Source organism: Arachis hypogaea, chromosome 18, assembly GCF_003086295.3.
Source record: "Arachis hypogaea cultivar Tifrunner chromosome 18, arahy.Tifrunner.gnm2.J5K5, whole genome shotgun sequence".
NCBI lineage: Eukaryota > Viridiplantae > Streptophyta > Magnoliopsida > Fabales > Fabaceae > Arachis > Arachis hypogaea.
Genome location: NC_092053.1, coordinates 31634492 through 31651473, shown reverse-complemented (window position 1 = coordinate 31651473; position 16982 = coordinate 31634492). Strand labels below are relative to the sequence as shown.

Genomic DNA, 16982 nt, shown 5'->3' with positions numbered 1-16982 from the left:
ACTTGTCCATAAGCCTGTTTTCTTGAATTGTCTGCCATCTCTAATGAGATTTTAGCAGCTTGCACCCCATAGATTCCCAGTTTCTCTATTACAGAGAGGGGCATGAGGTTTATCCCTGAACCAAGGTCACACAGAGCCTTAAAGATCATGGTGCCTATGGTACAAGGTATTATGAACTTTCCAGGATCCTGTTTCTTCTGAGGCAATGTCAGTTGATCCAGATCACTTAGTTCATTGGTGAACAAGGGAGGTTCATCTTCCCAAGTCTCAATACCAAATAATTTGGCATTTAGCTTCATGATTGCACCAAGGAACTTGGCAGCTTGCTCTTCAGTAACATCCTCATTCTCTTCAGAAGAGGAATACTCATCAGAGCTCATGAATGGCATAAGGAGGTTCAATGGAATCTCTATGGTCTCTAGATGAGCCTCAGAGTCCTTTGGTTCCTCAGAGGGAAGCTCCTTATTGATCACTGGACGTCCCAGGAGGTATTCTTCCTTGGGATTCACGTCCTCTCCTTCCCTTACAGGTTCGGCCATGGTGATCAATTCAATGGCCTTGCACTCTCCTTTTGGATTCTCTTCTGTATTGCTTGGGAGAGTACTAGGAGGGATTTCAGTGATCCTTTTACTCAGCTGGCCCACTTGTGCTTCCAAATTTCTAATGGAAGACCTTGTTTCATTCATGAAACTCACAGTGGCCTTAGATAGATCAGAGACTAAATTTGCTAAGCTAGATGGATTCTGCTCAGAATTCTCTGTCTGTTGCTGAGTGGATGATAGAAAAGGCTTGCTATTGCTAAACCTGTTTCTTCTAACATTATTAAAGCCTTGTTGAGGCTTTTGATCCTTCCATGAGAAATTTGGATGATTTCTCCATGATGGATTATAGGTGTTTCCAAAAGGTTCACCCATGTAATTTACCTCTGCTATTGCAGGGTTCTCAGGATCATAAGCTTCTTCTTCAGAAGATGCCTCTTGAGTACTGTTGGATGCAGCTTGCATTCCATTCAGACTCTGAGAAATCATATTAACTTGCTGAGTCAATATTTTGTTCTGAGCCAGTATGGCATTCAGAGTATCAATTTCAAGAACTCCCTTCTTCATAGGTGTCCCATTACTCACAGGATTCCTCTCAGAAGTATACATGAACTGGTTATTAGCAACCATGTCAATGAGTTCTTGAGCTTCTGCAGGCGTTTTCTTTAGGTGGATGGATCCACCTGCAGAAGTATCCAATGACATCTTTGATAGCTCAGATAAACCATCATAGAATATATCCAGGATGGTCCATTCTAAAAGCATGTCAGAAGGACACTTTTTGGTCAGCTGCTTGTATCTTTCCCAAGCTTCATAGAGGGATTCACCTTCTTTCTGTCTGAAGGTTTGAACATCCGCTCTAAGCTTGCTCAGCTTTTGAGGAGGAAAGAACTTGGCTAAGAAAGCCGTGACCAGCTTATCCCAAGAGTTCAGGCTATCTTTGGGTTGAGAGTCCAACCAAACTCTAGCTCTGTCTCTTACAGCAAAAGGGAAAAGCATTAGCCTGTAGACTTCAGGATCTACTCCATTAGTCTTAACAGTATCACAGATCTGCAAAAATTCAGTTAAGAACTGAAAAGGATCTTCAGATGGAAGTCCATGAAACTTGCAGTTCTGCTGCATCAGAGAAACTAGCTGAGGTTTCAGCTCAAAATTGTTTGCTCCGATGGTAGGGATGGAGATGCTTCTTCCATGTAAATTGGAATTTGGTGCAGTAAAGTCACCAAGCATTCTCCTTGAATTATTTTTGTCGGGTTCGGCTGCCATCTCCTTTACTTGTTCGAAATTTTCAATAAGGTTGTCTCTGGATTGTTTTAATTTAGCTTCTCTTAGTTTCCTCTTCAGAGTCCTTTCAGGTTCTGGATCAGCTTCAACAAGAATGCCTTTTTCTTTGTTCCTTCTCATAAGAAAGAGAAGAGAACAAGAAAAGAAGAGGAATCCTCTATGTCACAGTAAAGAGGTTCCTTATTGTTAGTAGAAGAAGAAAAGGAATAGGGGTGAAGAAGAATGAAGAATCCAAACACAAAGTTGATGATAGGAGCAGAGATGTGAGATGAAGAGAAGTGTTAGTAGATGAATAAATAAATAGAAGGGGATGAGAGGAGGAGAGAATTTTCGAAAATAATTTTTGAAAAAGAGTTAGTGATTTTCGAAAATAGTTTTTGAAAAAGGTTAGTAGTTTTTCGAAAATTCAAATAAAAAATAAAATAATTAGTTTAATTAAAAAGAAATTTTTAAAAAGAGGGAAGATATTTTCAAAAATTAGAGAGAGAGAGTTAGTTAGGTAGTTTTGAAAAAGGTAAGAAACAAACAAAAAGTTAGTTAGTTAGTTGAAACAAATTTTGAAAATCAATTTTGAAAAGATAAGAAGATAAGAAGTTAGAAAAGATATTTTGAAATCAAATTTTTGAAAAAGATAAGATAAGAAGATATTTTTGAAAACATATGATTAAAATTAGTTTTGAAAAAGATTTGATTTTAAAATTACAATTAATGACTTGATTCACAAGAAATCACAAGATATGATTCTAGAACTTAAAGTTTGAATCTTTCTTAACAAGTAACAAACTTGAAATTTTTGAATCAAAACATTAACTGATGATGTTATTTTCGAAAATTATGTGATAAAAATAGAAAAAGATTTTTGAAAAATGTTTTTAGAATTTTCAAAAATAACTAAGAAAAATGAGAAAGATTTGAGTTTTGAAAAAGATTTTGAAAAAGATAAGATTTTTAAATTGAAAATTTGATTTGACTCATAAAAACAGCTAGATTTTTTTTTTAAATTTTTGAAAAAGTCAAATCTAATTTTTGAAATTTTAAGAGAGAAAATGGGAAAGATATATTTTTTTTTGAAATTTTTATGATGAGAGAGAAAAACAAGAAAAATGATGCAATGCATGAAAGTTATGGATCAAAACAATGAATGCATGCAAGAATGCTATGAATGTCAAGATGAACACCAAGAACACTATGAAGATTATGATGAACATCAAGGACACATTTTTGAAAAATTTTTAATGCAAGGAGAACATGCAAGACACCAAACTTAGAAATCTTTAATGCTTAGGCACTAAAAATTCAAGAATGCATATGAAAAACAAGAAAAGACACAAAACATGCAAATGCAAAGATCAAACAAGAAGACTTACCAAGAACAACTTGAAGATCATGAAGAACACTATGAATGCATGATTTTTTTTTCGAAAAATGCAAGATGCACATGCAATTGACACCAAACTTATAACATGACACATGACTCAAACAAGAAACACAAAAAATATTTTTGATTTTTATGATTTTCTAATTTTTTTGGTTTTTTTTTTCGAAAATTATTTAGAAATTTTTTTGAAAGATTTTTGAAAATTTTTTGAAAAATAAAATAAAAAGAAAATTACCTAATCTGAGCAACAAGTTGAACCGTCAGTTATCCAAACTCGAACAATCCCCGGCAATGGCGCCAAAAACTTGGTGCACGAAATTGTGATACATATCCATGGCTCCAAAGGCCTGGTGCTCTGATCTAGTTTTATTGTCTGTCACAACTTCGCACAACTAACCAGCAAGTGCACTGGGTCGTCCAAGTAATACCTTACGTGAGTAAAGGTCGAATCCCACGGAGATTGTCGGCTTGAAGCAAGTTATGTAAATCATTGGTGAGAATTTCAGATAAGCGCATAGAGATGCTTTCGTTCCTCTGAACCTCTGCTTTCCTGCTGTCTCCATCCAATCAATCCTACTCCTTTCTATGCTGGCTTTATGTAAGGATGTCACCGGTGCCAATGGCTACTTTCAATCCTCTCAGGAAAATGGTCCAAATGCTCTGTCACAGCACGGCTAATCGTCTGGAGGCATCACCCTTGTCGTTGGTTGCATCCTATTCCTCTCTGTGAAAATGGTCCGATGCGCTGTCACTGCATGGCTAATCATCTTGGAGGTTCTCGGTCATACTGGAATAGAATTTACTATTCTTTTGCGTCTGTCACTACGCCCAGCACTCGCGAGTTTGGAGTTCGTCACAGTCATTCAATCCCAGAGTCCTACTCGGAATACCACGGATAAGGTTTAGACTTTCCGGACTCTCATGAATGCCGCCATCAATCTAGCTTATACCACGAAGATTCTGATTAAGAGATCTAAGAGATACTCATTCAATCTAATGTAGACCGGAAGTGGTTGTCAGGCACGCGTTCATAGGGAATGATGATGATTGTCACGTTCATCACATTCAGGTTGAACTGCGAATGAATATCTTAGAAGCAGAATAAGTTGAATTGAATAGAAAAACAGTAGTACTTTGCATTAATCTTTGAGGAACAGCAGAGCTCCACACCTTAATCTATGAAGTGCAGAAACTCTACTGTATGAAAATACATAAGTGATAGAGGGTAAGCATGGCCGAGTGGCCAGCCTCCCATGGAGGTCTAGAGATCTAAAAATGATCAAAAGATCAAAAGATAATCCAAAGATGTCTCATACAATAGTAAGAAGTCCTATTTATAATAAACTAGCTACTAGGGTTTACAGAAGTAAGTAATTGATACATAAATCCACTTCCGGGGCCCACTTGGTGTGTGCTTGGGCTGAGCTTGAATGTTACACGTGTAGAGGTCATTCTTGGAGTTGAACGCCAGCTTTTGTGCCATTTTGGGCGTTGAACTCCACTTTGCAACTTGTTTCTGGCGCTAGACGCCAGAATTGGGCAGAGAGCTGGCGTTGAACGCCAGTTTGCGTCATCTAAACTTGGGCAAAGTATGGACTATTATATATTGTTGGAAAGCTCTGGATGTCTACTTTCCAACGCAATTGGAAGCGCGCCATGTTGAGTTTTGTAGCTCCAGAAAATCCATTTTGAGTGCAGGGAGGTCAGAATCCAACAGCATCAGCAGTCCTTCTTCAACCTCTGAATCTGATTTTTGCTCAAGTCCCTCAATTTCAGCCAGAAAATACCTGAAATCACAGAAAAACACACAAACTCATAGTAAAGTCCAGAAATGTGAATTTAACATAAAAACTAATGAAAACATCCCTAAAAGTAACTAGATTATACTAAAAACATACTAAAAACAATGCCAAAAAGCGTATAAATTATCCGCTCATCACGTACCTTACGCGTACGCGTCCCTTGCCATTTTCACCACCCATGCGTAAGCGTACCGCACGCATACGCGCGCCTCAGGAAATCGACGTAAACCCCTATTCAACCACAAGGTTGTGATGCCATGGTGCTGGATTTGCGCCTCTAGCACCACCAGGTACGACGCGTACGCATTACTGACGCTCGCGCGTTGCTTTGCTTCGTCCAACCCACGCGTGTGCATGATGCACGCGTATGCGTGGGTTTGTCAAATGGCGTCAATGAGGGTACAAATAGAGCGTTATGATGGAGTGAGGCTGGATTCGTGCAATTCGCACGAATCCCAGTCACGCGTACGCGTGACTGCTGCCTCCGCGTCCCTCACCTGCCCGCTCACCCACGCGTCCACGTCGGTTGCACCGTGGCACTCATTCGCACGCTTCCCTGTTCCGCGTTCCTCACTCCTTTTCTTTTCTTTCTTCTTTCTTTCTTATCTTTTCTTTCTCAATCCTAATTCCTCTTTCTTTTCTTCCTTCTTTCTTCTTCATTCTTCTTCTTCTTCTATCTCTCCTACTTTCTTCTTCTCCCTTTCTTCTCACTCTTCTACCACTCACATTCTCCATCAACTCTCTATTTTCATCTTCTTCTCAAGGTTCTTTTTCTTGAGAATTTCTCTCTTCTTCTTTATTTATTTTTGCATTCTCATGATTGGTGTTAGAACTTTATTTGGGTGATTGTTTTCTTCTATATTTGCTTGTGGATATATTAAAGGGTGATTTGACAATTGACATTATTAATTTTGGGTTGCATGCATGCTTGAATCAATTACTTTACTTAACATGTTCTACATGCATACCAAGTGTTTGTGAAAAAGTCATTATGGCATTGTGCATTCTCAATTATTCTATTCTTCTACTTTAATTCCTATTTTTCGCAAAACCCTTACAATCCTTTATTTATTGAATAAAATTGTCATCACAAACGCGATTGTTAGTTTGTTACATGTGATAATTGATTTGAACTATTAATGATTGATCTATGCTACTCAGGCCTTTGCTTGCATGCTTTTCAATATTTTGCATCTAATTGCTTCAATATGCCTTGCTATATTTCCATTGATGTCCTATTTGCATGTAGTCGCGACCATGTATTTAAGACACTATCTTCTACCTTGGCATTGATTATCACTTGAACTTTCCTCCTCCCGGTTCTAGCTATTTGAATTCATGTCCCTTTCTTCTCTCCCTTTTCAGGATGGCCTCCAAGAAGGGTAAAGAGAAAGCCTTTAACAAGCCCCTGGCGAGGATAGGAACAAAAAGAGCACCAGCTGCGGAACCATCCTCAACAACAGTCAAGCCATCAACAAAGTGGGTGAAGAGGATAATCAAGGTTGATGAAACTGAGAAAGCCCTTCCTGCCAGGGACGCTGTGCGGTTCACTAACCGCTACTGTGAGCAACTGTTCCCCATCCTGGCTGAGAGAAACTGCAATAACGAGCACCTACTCATCCTCCCTACCCACATTGTTGATTTTGTGGAGCCCCGCATCAAGAGGAGACAGTGGAGATTCTTGAGGAGGCAACAGCGGTAGGTCAATCTATCATGGGTCATTGAGTTCTACTCCAACTTTCACTCGCCAAACCTACAGTCTGTCTATGTCCATCAGAAGCAAGTCCCTATCTCCGAGGGGGCCATTCAGCGAGCTTTGGATCTTCTGCCTGCTCCAGAAGGATTGGACGCTTATCAAGAAGCCTCTTTCAAGCACCAGACATACCAGTTTGACTGGGACAATGTCCTCAGAGTCATAACACAACCTGGCGGCATATGGATCTATGGATACCATCGATCTCGACCTAAAAGCATATTGGCTTCAGCACTTACTTTGGAGGCTCGCGTGTGGGCACAGATTATGTCCCACTATGTCTTTCCGAGCACTCACGAGTCCTCCTTCACCGCGGACATGGCTGTTCTCATCTGGTGTATCCTTACAGACCAGCCCCTCAACTTACCCAGACACATCCGGCAAGCCATGGAACACGTGCAGATTGCGGGCAACCTACCCTTTCCCGCCTTGGTTTCCAATCTCGTCTCAGCAGCCAGAGTTTCCTACAGAGCTGGGGACACCAAGGCCATGATTCCTCGTGATGATCAGTATGTCCCAAGTGGGAAGTACATCAGACCCCCAGCAGCCACTGCAAGCCGGACTGATGACTCGGCTTGCAACATTCCTTCTCCTTCCACACCACAAGCACCTTCAACAAATCAGCTACTTCTTCAGATACTTAAGAGGTTGGACCGGCAAGACCGGCAGGCACGGCGAATGGAGCACCGTAACAAGCACCGATTTAACTACCTCAAGGAGTTGATTGTTGGCGACCACCCACCTGAAGAAGAGCCAGATACTCCGGATTCCACTTCACCTACCAGCTCCCTCTGCTCCTTACTGATGGCACTGAGGACGGTGCCAGGCTTTAAGTGTGGAGAGGTCAGTACCTGACTTCCGGAGGTAATCACTCTTTCTTAACACCAATAGGTTATTTTTCTTTTGTTAGATAGGATAGATTGCATGATAATAATTGTTTGCATGAATGTTCTGCTTGGTTGAGGTAATAAATTTCTTTTCAAGACCCTATTTTTGAGTATTTCACTAATTCAAATAAAAAAAAATTTTGTGTTAAACTTGTTTGAAGATTGTAATCTAGAACATAGTTTATAGCTAAGAACACACAACCTGTGAGATTTTGAGCTTAATTATATGGTTACACTATCTAACCATGAAATTTTATTCTTGTGTGTTTTCTCTCCTCTAGAATTGCAATCTATACTTTATTCCATTCTATATGTCCATTATTTATTGTATATTCATGCATACATATGATTGAGGCCATTATTTGTTATTAGCTCACTTATCCCAAACAGCCTACCTTTTCTATCCCCATTTGTTCTTTATGTTACCACATCACTAGCCTTAAGCGAAAAAATAATGAATTACCCCAATTGAATCTTTGGTTAGCTTAAGATAGAGATTGTGTGTCAATTAAGTGTGGGGAAATGTGGGAACCTTGGTTGGTGAGAGTGTGTATTGCTCTATTAACAAATGTTGAGAATTTGGGTGCTACTCATGTAAAATGATGAAAAACCTATGCACTGATTTATTATGCTATATATATATATATATATATATATATATATATATATATATATATATATATATATGTTTTTGTTTAATTTTAGGGGAATAGAAAGCACCCCAATGTTAAGTTCAATAAAAAGATCAATGCATATGAGATGAAATAGAAAAGCATTTGGATACATGAGTGCATGAACATACAAAGTAAGACTATGGGTAGGTAGGCATGATTTTAAAAGAATAGAGAATGCGTGTGTGTTAGGTGAGAACTTAGGTTAATCAAGGATTCAATTTTTATCTCACTTGGCCATACATATATCCTCACCCTTACCTTAGCCCCATTACCACCTTGAAAAAGACCTCATGATGTTTGCATGTGTACACTAGATATTTGTTGATTGGTTAGATGAAGAACAAAGATTTGGAAAGCATGACTAGAGGAGACTAGAGTGGATTACCTTAGACACTTGAGCGATTAGAGTGCATATACACTTCCAGTGAGGGTTCGAATCTTGGCTCTATGTTTCCGGCTTTCATGAGCTATCTTCCTACAAGTTTACTTGCCTTTTATTGTGTGATTTGAATTAGTGGAATCTGATCTTTGTTTGTCTTGGAGAACTTATGTATTTTCTTAACCAAGTAGGCAGAAACATTTCCTCATATAGTTGCATTCATATACTTAGGTTGCATTGCATTGCACGAGTCTCATTGTCCCTATTCATTCTTTTTGGTCTCCTTGAACTTAGCATGAGGACATGCTAATGTTTAAGTGTGGGGAGGTTGATAAACCACTATTTTATGGTTTATCTCGTGCTAATTTGGGTGGTTTTCATAAGTCCTTTGCACACTTATTCATGTAATTTGCATGTTCTACAATTGCCTTCCTGATTTTATGTTATGATTGAAAACTTGCCTCCTAAGCCTTAAAATCGTCAATTTTTAATTCCCCTCTATACCATTCGATGCCGTGATTTGTGTGTTAAGTGTTTTCAGGCTTTATAGGGCAGGAATGGTTTGGAGAATGGAAAGGAAGCTTGCAAAAATGGAAGGAACACAAAGAAACAAAGGAGCTGACCAGCGAGGAACGACGCGCACGCGCACCCGACGCGCACGCGTGCATTGGCGCAGAAGACCATCGACGCGCACGCGCACCTGGCGCGTACGCGTGACATGCACAGAACATAATCGACGCGCGCGCGTACTTGGCGCGTACGCGTGACGTGCGCCACGTGCTGTACCTACAGAAATACACGGGGGGCGATTTTGGGATGATTTTGGACCCAGTTTTCGGCCCAGAAACGCAGATTAGAGCCAGGGGACAACAGAGACTCAACATACAATTCATCATTCATTAGTTTTAGTTTAGTTTTGAATCTTGGAGAGAGAATACTACTTCCTCCGGGGTTCTTCATAGTTACATGTTTTCTAGAGCTACATTTTAGATTGGATAATTGAGAAGAGTTATTACCTCCGTTGAAGTCTTTATTAGTATAGTTCATTTTCTCTTTTTCTTACTCTTTCATATCCCTTAATCTTTGTTCAGAGCTACAATTGGATTGATTTTATAGTTTATTAATGCAAAAATTACTTTCCCATTTAAATTCATTATTGTTTAATTGCTTCCAATCTATTTTAACTATCATGTCTCTTTTCTACTCCCTTTATATGTTTAAATGGCATTCATGTTAACCGAGTAGATCTCAACTTAACTTGGGAGTTGATTAGTAGGAGACCCTTGAGTTGGAAAACTCAAGAGTTAATTGATAATTGGAAGTTGTTGGCTGACTCTCTAGTCACTAACACTAATCCTTCCCAAGGGAAAGGATTAGGACTTGTGAATAGAAGTTGGTTCATTTACTTGATTTTCCCTTATTCGGTAAGGGTTAACTAAGTAGTAACAACAACCTTTTACTATTACTCTTGGGGAATTTCAACAAAGATAGAACATCCGATTAATCTTCTCCCAATCAAGGCTTTTTATTCAAATTACATAAACCTTTTGCCAATTTTCCTCACTTTAATTTATAATTAATTATTTTTCTAATCCTCAATCCTAAAAATCCTCGAAAGACCCCCGATCAATAAATTGCACTCTTTTGTCAACTCGTTGGGAGACAACCTGGGAATTCTACTCCCAGTATTTTCATTCTTAATTTGTGACAACCGCTTTCTAAATTGATACGCGGAATTTTGTCGGTAGAGATCTATACTCACAACGCAATTATTACTGAAAAATCTTTACCATCAACTTTCCGCTCGCATCATATTACTTGGACGACCCAGTACACTTGCTAGTTCAGTTGTACAGAGTGTGGGAATCCGTGCACCAAGTTTTTGGTGCCATTGTCGGGGATTGTTCGAGTTTGAACAAACTAACGAATTATCTTGTTGCTTAGATTAGGTATTATTTTTTATTTTGTTTGAGCCCTTTAATTTCTTTTTCGAAAAAAAAATAAAAAATATTTCAAAAACCTTTTCTTTTCTCTACTAATCTTTATCTTTTATTTGAGTCTTTTGTTCTTGTTCTTGTTAGAGTTCAAACTTTCTTGAGTCTTTTTCCAAAAATTTTCAAAAATAGTGTCTTTTGTTTGAGTCTAGTGTCAAATCTTAAGTTTGGTGTCCATTGTGTGTTCTTTAATTGCTTTGAATTTTTCGAATTTGTTCTTGGTGTTCTTCTTGGTCTTCAAGTTGTTCTTGTTCTTCTTTTTGTTTTGATCTTTAAAATTTTTAAGTTTGGTGTCTTTAGGTGTTTTTCTTTAAAAATTTCAAAAACCAAGTGTCTTTAGTTCTAAAAATTTTATGTTTGGTGTCATTTAGTTGTTTTTCTCTTTCTTCATTAATTAAAAAAAAATAAAAAAAATATCTTTTCTATCTTTTTACTTTAATTTTCGAAAATTGCAACAAAATTTTCAAATTTTAATTTCAAAATCATTATCTTATCTTAATTTCAAATCTTTTCAAAAATCATATCTTTTTCAAATCACTATCTTATCTTTTTATCTTCCTTTAAAATTCAAAAATTTTATCTTATCTTATTCAAATTTTAAAATTCAATTTCAAAATTTAAAATTTAAAATTTAAAATTTTAGTTTCAAAATCAAATCTTTTTCAAAAATCAAATTTCAAAGCTTATCTCTTTCAAATCTTTTTCAAATTCTTATCTTATCTTTTTTTAATTTCAAATTTTGAAATCAAATCTTTTCAATTTCTATCTTATCTTTTAAATTTTAAATCTAAATCTTTTCTAATCTTCTATCTTATCTTATTTTCAAATCTTTCTTAATTAGTTACTTGTTTTCTCTTTCTTCTTTTTCAAAACTTCCTAACTAATTCTTCTCTCTTCTAATTTTCGAAAATATCTTCTCTATTTCTCTCTCTTCTCTATCGAAATTAATTATTTAATTTTCAAATCTTTTTAATTAATTAAGCTTCTATTTTCGACTTTGCTTTAATAAATAAAATAAATTCTTTTTTTTTTACTTCTAATTTTCGAATTCTTCTTCCCTTTTATTCGAATTCTTCTTCTCTTCTCTCTATCTCTATTCTTCTTTCTTCTTCACATCTCACAAGGAGTCCTCTGTTCTTGAACATAGAGCTCCCATTCTTCTTTCTACTTGTTTTCCTTTTCTTGTTTATGAGCAGGAACAGGGATAAAGAACCTCTCTTAAATCCTGATGCTGAACCTGAGAGGACTCTAAGGAGGCGTTTACAACAAGCTAAAGGACAACATTCCGGAAGAAATCTCACAGAGATTTTCAAACAAGAAGCTGAAAACATGGCAGCCAAGCCTAATAATGAAGGAGATGCAAGAAAGGTTCTTGGTGGCTGCACCATACCAACTTTTGATTTCTATGGAAGAAGAATCTCCTACCTGCCATTAGAGCAAACAACTTTGAGCTTATGCCTCAATCAGTCTCTGACGAACGGATTTTCTGCTAGTAAAAAAATTCACAAATAAATTCTCATTGCAAGTATAGTTTCTAAACCAGCAAAGAATCCTTTCGTACAAAAGTTTAGTTGTCACAAGTAACAAAACCCCTAAAAAAAGTAATAACCGAAGTATTTAAACCTCGAGTCGTCTCTCAAGGAATTGCAGGGAGGTATGATTTATTATTGGTTATGAAAAAGTATCTTTTTGAGTTTCTGAAATAGGGAACAAGGAAATAAATTGGCAAGAAAGTAAATTAATAATCATGAAATCCCTTGCAAAGTATAAGAACTGGAAATCCTATCCTAGTTATCCTTATCAATTGTGATGAGAATTATTTATTGCTCCCACTTAGTTAACTCTTACTAAATAAAGGAAAGTCAAGTGGACTAGTCAATGGGATTCCTCAAGTCCTAGCCAACTCCTAAGGAAAGACTAGCTTCAGAGGGATCCAAAATAACCAGCAAATTCCAATTATCAATCAACAAAGGAGTTTCATAACTCAAGTGTCACCAATTACTCAACCAAAGCCAAAAGGGGAGAAATCTAAATTAAATTGAAAGCATCAATAATATAAATTGAAGAAAGCAATCATAAATCTGAAATACTTCAAATTGCATTAAATAAAGAAATCAAATCTAACATGGAGTTCATAAACCAAATTGGGAAAATAAACAAACTAAAGTAATAGAATAAATTAAAGTAGAAAAGAAATTAAATTAAAGGAACATTGAACCTTGAATTGAGAAGAAATAAACCTAAAACTGTGAGAAATCCTAAATCCTAAAACCTAGAGAGAGGCTCTCTCCTCTCTTTCTAGAAAACTACATCTAAAATCTAGAATTGTGAATAATGAATGTTGTGTCCATGAATGAATTGATTCCCCAACTTTATAGCCTCTAATATGTGTTTTCTGGGCCGAAAACTAGGTCAAAAATAGCCCAAAAATCGCCCCCAGCGATTTCTGATTCGTCCAGCACGCGGCACTGTCACGTGTACGCGTGGATTGAATTTTCTCCGGGTAACGCATGCGCGTCGCCTATCTTCGGGGCAGCTATGGCAAATTATATATCATTTCAAAGCCCCGGATGTTAGCTTTCCAACGCAACCAGAACCGCCTCATTTGGACCTCTGTAGCTCAAGTTTTGGTCGATTTAGTACCAGAAGGTCAGGCTAGACAGCTTAGCAATTCCTTCAGTTTCTTGTATTCCTTCCTGATGCCAAGGCATCTTAGGCTAGTTTCACTAGCATTTTTCTGTTAGTTTTAGTTGTTTTATGCATTTTCTTGAGCTTAAAGTAACCAAGAATGGTTAAATGAATAACAAAGCAATGAACCATCCAAACAGCATGATTTTAATGCAAATTCCATGAGTTTTAGTTATATTACTTGAATGCTATGAATGGAAGATTTCTCATGAAATTTTGCAAGACTTTGATGCAATTGTTTGGATGATTTCAGGGAAGAAGAGGCTAAGCAAGGAAGCAACAAAATCAATAAAGGAAGCTTGAATATCACATGTGGAGTTTAAGTTCCAGTTTAAGCCTAAACTGGAGCTTAAACGCCAGAATCAGGAAGGCTAAGAAATGCTGGAATTGAAGTTTAACCTCCAGTTTAACCTTAAACTGGAGGTTAAACGCCAGAATGAAAGTCTCACCAAAGAAGCATTTCCACGTTTAACCTCCAGTTTAACCTTAAACTGGAGGTTAAACGCCAGAAAGGGGAAAAGCACCAGGGAGCCATTTCCACGTTTAAGCTCCAGTTTGACCTTAAACTGGAGCTTAAACGTGTTCGACCAAGTTTCTCCTCCAGGGTTGCTTTCTCCATTTCCACGTTTAAGCTCCAGTTTAACCTTAAACTGGAGCTTAAACGTGTTCGACACCTCCAGGGCTACCTTTCTCAGCTTCCACGTTTAAGTGGCTTTCTCTATTTCCACGTTTAAGCTCCAGTTTAACCTTAAACTGGAGCTTAAACGTGTTCGACCTCCAGGGCTGCCTTTTCTATCTCCACGTTTAAGCTTCAGTTTAACCTTAAACTGAAGCTTAAACGTGTTCGACTATATTGCCCTCCAGGGCTGCCTTCTTCCATTTCCACGTTTAAGCTTCAGTTTAACCTTAAACTGAAGCTTAAACGTGCTTCCACAAAAGGCATCACTGGAAGTGTCTAGCGTTTAAGCTGCAGTTTAAGCTTAAACTGCAACTTAAACGCCACTCTTGGAAAAGGTTTCTGGGCCAAAAATATTGTGGTTTAAGTTAGTATTTGAACACAAACATTAACTTAAACTTACTCTGGTATGAAACCCAATTGAATATCATGGTTTATGGGATTGGGCCTGAAGGATTGATGAGTCTGAAATTTCAATTTATTGAGTCATGTGTCATTATTTGATTATCACTAAGTTGGCTCAATGAATGTTACAGAATTTGGATCAACAGCCTCATCAAGATTATGGATCATAAACCCAAGGCAAAAGGAAAGCAGGGAGAGGCCTCAAAGCCCAAGAAACACAACAGAAGCTCAATATAGAAAGTGTATAAATAGGATAGAATTTAAGTTAGAGATGACTTTTACTTTTTCATTTAGCTAGTTTTCATATCTTTGTAGTTGAATTCAGAGCTATGACTCACTAAACCCCTTTCATTGGGTTAGGGAGCTCTATTGTAATTCAATGAATCAATAATAGTTTATCTTCTTCTTCAATCTTTTCTCTTGAATTTTGTTAGAAAGCTTCTCGATCTAATTCCATTGGGTAGTTGTCTTGGGAAAGAAACTACCCATAATTGGAATCCTTCGGAACCTTGGGAAAGGAATGGAGGATTCATGCTAGAGAAGCTTTCTCACAGTGAATTGGATTGGGGTTTGGATGGATATTGTGACATGTAATCCTACCAAATTGTGGTTCATGAAACTGTGTGGTATAATCAGTGATCGAGCATCATCTCTTCTTATGAACATTTAAACCAAGGGATTGGGAATTTGTTTGTTTTTAGAGAGAATTGGTGAGCCAAGGGATTGGGATCCAATCATATAAGATTGCCAAGAAAAATTCAATGAACGCATTGGTTGAGGAAGAGATAAACATGTTTTGATTCGGAGATCTCAATATCTCCTAACACCCAATGAATTCCCCATTTCTGATTTCCACTTTCTCTTTACATTCTGCAACTCAATTCATGCAATCACCCCCATTCCCTTTTAATTTCAGCAATTTAGTTTCTGCTCTTTAATTCATGCAATTTAAGATTCCGCCATTTCAATTTCTTGTCATTTACTTTTCCCGCCAATTTTACATTCCGCAATTCTCATCTAAATCTTGATTCCGCTCAACTAGAACACACTTCTAATCTGAATTGCTCACTCAACCAATCCTTGTGGGATTCGACCTCACTCTATTGTGAGTTTTTACTTGACGATGACCGGTGCACTTGCCGGAAGGAATTTTGCCGATCGTGCAATTTCCTAAATCGTAGCATAACAAGTTTATGCGCATCAAGTTTATGGCGCTGTTGCCGGGGATTGGTTTTCGATTGACAATTCTCCAATTGGAAGTTAACTAGATTGAGCATTTTTTTGTTTTGATTAATTCAGTACAAGTTACTTGTTGAATTTTAATTTCTGCACTCTGTTACATGCTTTCTTTCTTTATGCCTTTAAATTCAAGCAACTAACTCACTGACTCACTAACTGTTTGAATTAATTCCTCAATTGCTCTAACCATACTCTTCCATTAACCAAGAGTATTTCACTTGTTTGTTGCCTGTGCTGTGTTCTTGTATGACAGGTAGGAGAGGAGAGACATCAACTCCTCCATATACCGAACCAGAGAGGACCCTTCATAGACTTAGAAGGGAAGCAAGAGGGAAGAGAGTACTGGGAGAAGAAGAATCTGAAGGAGAATCTGAGGACAATTTTGAGGAAGCTCTAGATCTCAACATGGATAGAGAAGTTCACAACCATGAGAGAGCTGATGGAAACAATGTCATTCCTGAGAGGAGGGTTCTTAGTTCATACATAAACCCAACCTCTGGGAATTGTGGTAGCAGCATTCAGAAACCACCCATTCAGGCCAACAATTTTGAACTCAAACCACAGCTAATATCACTTGTGGAGAATCATTGTTCATTTGGTGGGAGTGCTAATGAAGATCCCAACCAACATCTCACAAAATTCCTGAGAATTTGTGACACTGTGAAGTCCAATGGAGTCCAGGAAGATGCCTATAAACTGCTTTTGTTCCCATTTTCAATTAGGGACAAAGCAGCTAAGTGGCTGGAATCATTCCCAAGGGGGAGTCTAACAACATGGGATGAGGTGGAAAGCAAGTTTCTGGCACGTTTCTACCCCCCACAAAAGGTCAATAGGCTTCGATCTGAGGTTCAGACTTTTAGACAACAAGATGGTGAAACTCTCTACGAGGCATGGGAGAGATTCAAGGATTTGACAAGGAAATGCCCACCAGACATGTTCCATGATTGGGTGCAATTGCATATTTTCTATGATGGACTCTCTTATGAATCAAGGAAGGCTGTAGACCATTCATCAGGAGGTTCATTGAACAGGAAAAAGACTGTGGAAGAAGCCATTGAAGTGATTGAGACAGTGGCTGAGAATGAGTACTACTATGCATCAGAAAGGCACAACACTAAGGGAGTCATGGAGCTGAACCATGTTGATACAATTCTAGCCCAAAACAAGGTGTTTGCCAAGCAACTAGCAGAGCTTACCAAGCAATTAGAAACAAAGCAAGTGGCTGCAATACACACACAAGATCAAGAGGAAGTAAGCATTGAAGGAGGTGATTGGGAAGAGGCC

General features: G+C 37.8%; 2 non-coding genes across 2 annotated transcripts; one reads left to right on the top strand and one right to left on the bottom strand.

Moving 5' to 3' along the window:
• The first annotated feature begins 1298 nt into the window (after window positions 1-1298).
• On the top strand, window positions 1299-1406 carry LOC112774483 (small nucleolar RNA R71). The gene has a single exon (XR_003188972.1). It is a non-coding gene; the product is annotated as a small nucleolar RNA R71 (small nucleolar RNA).
• Window positions 1407-16529: 15123 nt separating this feature from the next.
• LOC112773738 (small nucleolar RNA R71) lies at window positions 16530-16633 on the bottom strand. The gene has a single exon (XR_003188273.1). It is a non-coding gene; the product is annotated as a small nucleolar RNA R71 (small nucleolar RNA).
• Window positions 16634-16982: the final 349 nt, after the last annotated feature.